This window comes from Spermophilus citellus (genome assembly GCF_964194105.1).
Source record: "Spermophilus citellus genome assembly, chromosome: 6".
Classification (NCBI taxonomy): Eukaryota; Metazoa; Chordata; class Mammalia; order Rodentia; family Sciuridae; genus Spermophilus; species Spermophilus citellus.
Window position 1 is genome coordinate 112818520 of NC_138187.1, and position 4939 is coordinate 112823458.

General features: G+C 37.1%; 1 pseudogene across 1 annotated transcript; it reads left to right on the forward strand.

Annotated features, from left to right (window-relative positions):
• The first annotated feature begins 805 nt into the window (after positions 1–805).
• Positions 806–4562, forward strand: LOC308651287 (small ribosomal subunit protein eS7-like; annotated as a pseudogene). Its single transcript has 2 exons — positions 806–853; positions 3956–4562. The product of its transcript is annotated as a small ribosomal subunit protein eS7-like (transcript).
• The last annotated feature ends 377 nt before the right edge of the window (positions 4563–4939 follow it).

Genomic DNA, 4939 nt, shown 5'->3' on the forward strand with positions numbered 1-4939 from the left:
CTGGTAAATTTGATAGCTTTTTGGTAAATTCTGAAATCAGGAAGTGTGAGTTCTCCCGTTTTTTTTTTTTTTTTCAGAATTTGTTTCTTTTTCAGGATTATTTTGGATACTCATGGTCCCTTGGGAATCCACAAGAATTTGGGGATAAATCTATTTATTATTCTATTTCTGCAAAAAAAGGAAAAAAATCACTGGGATTTTGATAGGGGCTGTTTTTAATCTCTAGAAAAGTTGGGGTGGCATTGACATATTAGCAATTCTCCACTTTATTTTTAAAACAATGATATTTCAATGTCATTTGTTTTAAAAAGTGGTACATTTGACCATCAAAAAATCAGAAGTAAAAATATATGAAAATATCAAGGATTGGTGAGTCTGGAGATTTCGTAAACTCCTGGTGAGCTTGTAAATTGCCACAACTACCTTTTAGAGTAATTTTGCAATATATGATAAAATATTTAAATGTGATAAATGCCTTGAAAAACCCAAATGTACTAGTTTTTACTGCAATAAAAACTAACTCTCAAATTTCAGTGACTTGCAAGAACAAACATTTATTTCTCATCCAAGAAATAAATGAGAACTGTAGGTCAGCTGAAGCTCAGCTAGGCTAAGTTGAACTCTACTGGGTTTGAATGGAATCTATGGAGTTCAGCTGGGTTCCATATCTTTCCATTCAGCAACCCAAGTCGAAGAATTGGTTGGTATCTGAGATAAGACATACTTATGATGGAAAATAGAAGGTCAAGGGAGAAAGAGTCAAACCATGAAAATATTTTTAGAGCATATGTCCCAATGGGTCATAATGCGTAATGATGAAAATAATATGGTGTACTATAGCCCACCTTCTTGGGTAAAAATACTTGCCTTCACAGGCAAAATTTCTCCAACTTATATCCAAAACACCTCAAGAACCTTACCCAACTAAATATCAGGCTTGAAGTCCAGGATCTCATGCCCTGTACATCAGGCTCAGATATAATCCTTCTCAAGTCATCGGAGACTCATAAACTAAAATGACATATTATTTAGTCCTCATATGTCCATTACACAGTGGTAGAACCAGATAACAGCAATTAACACCACAGGTTGAAAAGGGGAATGAGAGGCAGCACAATGGTCCTCTCAGTGGCCACTGATCCATAGCAATTCTGAAACCCTGTTGGGCAAATTCTGGGTGTGATGGGGGGGGGGTGTTTGCTTCAGTGGAAATATATGCATTGCTTAGGGAATACTCCTCTACTTTGTCTGATTCTGAGTCTAGGGTGGTTCAGTGTCTTTCATTGCTTTTGAGCTTTTCTACAACTTTGTAAATTGTAGATATATGTTAGTAATGCAAAATAATTCTTATCTATAGACATGCCAAAAATTCTGCCCAGTGAAAGTTCAATTGACTTCCCTTCTCAAGAGTGGAAAAAGCGAGTTTTGACTCCATTTGCACATTCCTGATCTATAAACATATCTGCTCTTTACATCCTTAGCAACATCTGCCTAGTTTCCTCAAAATAATGATTTAAATAAAATCTTCTAACACATGTTCATTTTCTGTCTGTATGACAGGCATGATTTTACCCTTTTAAAAAAAATCCTCAAATAAGGAAAGGATGCTTTTGGACTGGGAGTACCTCCTTTTTCATTTTTCTCCATAGTTTTTGGCTCTACTCTCTTCAGTTTCCATCAGCTTTTCTAGCCATGAGTGAGGAGAATATGCTCTGCTTTCTCAGCCTGCTCCCTGCCTGTAGAAAGTTAGGAGTCCAAGGGTTGTTTTACCTCTTGAACTATCACCATCTCTATCAATCCAGACTGGTAGCATTATGGCAAAACAGTTAGGGAATTCCTGTTTTGCTATCTATTTGATTTCAGTTGGCTTCATTTGCCAATAGGCATACCCACCATTCTTTCTGGGACTTGTCTTTTTCTCTCTAAATTAATTATAGATATTTCTGCTTATTCAGTGTCTGTAGGACCATGCTATCAGTCTTTTTTCCCCTGAGCTGTTTTGTTCAATTCAAAAGAGTTCCTGGATGGCATTTTAATCCAGTAGATGACTATTATGCCTTTGCCCCCAGGCTGTGTCTTGATTTGAAATGCTTTAGCAATTGTATCTTTCAATCCTGAAAGTCTCAGAATATCTGGATTCTCTTCTATCACCTCCCCCAACACCTCTAAACTATGTTTTCAAATAGATCAATTTGATTTCACCAAAATTAAGAAAACATTGTTAAGAGAATAAAAAGACAAGCCACCTGGAAGAAAATATTTATAAATAACATTTATGATAATAGACTTGTATCTAGAATATATAAATAACTCAAAACTCAACAATCAAAAAAAACATAATTTTGGGGTGGGGATATAGCTTAGTTGGTACAGTGCTTGCCTTGCATGCACAAGGCCCTGGGTTCAATCCCCAGCACCATAAAACAAAACAAAACACCATTTTTAAAATGGTATAAAAGTTTTGAACAGATATTTCACCAAAAAAAAATTCAGTTGGCAATGAAAAACCAGCCTCTACCTCAGAGCAAAGCCTGTCCAAGGAAGGGGGCATGACCCTTGTCCTTGGAAAGACCCACATAGCACTCCTAGGTACATACCCACCCTGCTGAGTTGCTTATCTACAAATAACAGGAGAGATCTTTGGACCCAGGTATCCCTGACTCAGTCAGGCTAGGTGAGGACCCATAGCAACCCCCTAGTAACCACCAATCAGCATGAGACAGGGAAAATACCTGGGATGTCATATGACCCTCCCAGTAGTTTATGGTTGTTGATAACATGTTGGGAAACCTTGTAGTTCAGCATGTACACAACCTCATGGTTTAAACCAATCAGTTCAAACAAATCCCTCTCTTATACTAACCAATCACCTTTACCCAACTTGTTCCCACCAGTGAATGTGCTAATCATGTTTTAGAGTTGTTTTATGATTTTCCCATGGTATGTGATGATTTGTTAAGAGATGCTATGATGTATGTGAAGTCCATGCCTTCCCCAAAGAGTGTATAAAACTGCTGCAAACCCTGGGCTAGGGGCCTCTCAGCGTCACCAGTTGCTGTGTGCGCACAGAGGACCGAGCTAGCTTGAAATAAACGCCTCTTTGCTGCTTACATCCATCTTGGTCTCTGGTAGTCTTTTAAGGGGTCCCAAATTCGAGTATAACAGCAAATAAGCATATGAAGATCTTTTCATATAGCATGATGGGTCATTAGGGAAATACAAACTAGCCTTGAAATATCATAACTTAGCTATTGGAATGGCTAAAAGTGAAAACACCAATAATACCAAGTGCTGGAGAGAATGCAAAACATTTGAAATGCTTACACACTGCTGGTAGAAAAGTAAAATGTACAACCACCAAGGAAATAATTTTTTTATAATTGTAAACATATACTTATCATAGGACCCAGCATATGATGGTTATATGATCTAGCATATTACCCACTCCTAGATATTTATCCAAATGAATGAAAACTTAAGTTTACATTAAAATGTTTATAGTTACCTTATTTGCATTTGTCCTAAACTGGGAAGAATCCAAATGTCCTTCAACAGGTGAATGGATAAATAAATTTCTGGGTATTACCACCAAGTAATACCTAGAAATAAAAAGGGCCAAACGATTGATAACACAACAACATAAATGACTCTCAAATGCATTATGCTAAGTCAAAGACGCCAGACTTCAAGGCTACCTATTAGGATTATATTCATAGGACATTCTAGAAAACTTAAATCTCTACAGTGAGAAAAGAAATGAGTAAGTCTAAGTAATGGGGCTAGAAGCAATGAGCTGATTTCAGAGGATAGTTGCAAATTGTTTTAGGGTGATAGAATGGTTCTATAGCTTGAGTTTGGTGATAGTCACACAACTGTACGCATTTGTCAAAATTTACAGGCCATCCACCAGAAAAGATGAATTTTACTGTGAATAAATTATACTTAAAACAAATAGGTAACTCCTCCCAAGCTGGCACACAACAAGGAGGCCATATTCAGCTTGTGTATCAAGACTGTGAAGCACAACAGTGATAATGAGGCAGATGAGTTTGAGGCCAGCATCTCCTGGGCTCTTTTGGAGTTGGAAAGGAATTCAGACCTCAAGGCTCAGCCATGGAAGCTGAACATCACAGCAGCCAAGGAAACTGAAGCTGGTGGCAGTTGGAAAGCTATCATAATCTTTGCTCCAGTTTCTCAAAACTGAAATCTTTCCAGAAAATTCAAGTATGGTTAGTACATGGATTGGAGAAAATTTTCAGTGGGAAGGATCTCGTTGCTCAGAGAATTCTGCATAAGCCAACTCTAAAAACCATATAAAACAACAAGAAAAAGCATCCCAGGAGCCACAATGATAGATGTACAAAATGAAATCCCTGAGGATTTATTGTCCCCAGGTGAAATTGGGTGAGAGAATCTGCGAGCAACTGTATTGCAGCCAGCTGATAAAATTTTATTTGGACAAAGCACAGCAGGGCAATGTGGGTCACAAGGTTGAAAAATTTTCTGGTGTCTATATGAAGCTCACAGGCAAGGATGTTAATTTTGAATTCCCAGAGTTTTAGTTGTAAATAAAAATGATTGAAGTATCACTCACACTAAAAAAAAGAAGCAGCAGCCAATCTTTTTTTTTTTGAGTTTTAATAGGATCTTATCAAATACAGCTAAGTACAACTAACTCATATTATAAACATTTGGCTTTGAAAGTCTTCCCTGAAAGCCACAAATTTATTACATACATTTTTGACAGTTTTACCAAATGAACTACATAACATAGATTGCCATGTTGGCTGCCGCTGGAGGTCTAAGCTATATATTTTAGGTTTTATTATGGCAGCAACTTACTCTTATGGTTCTATTAATGTACCAGTCAACTTTTGATGTAGCAACAATCCTCAAATTCCAGTTAATTACAACCACAGACATTTTTTCTTTCTCATGT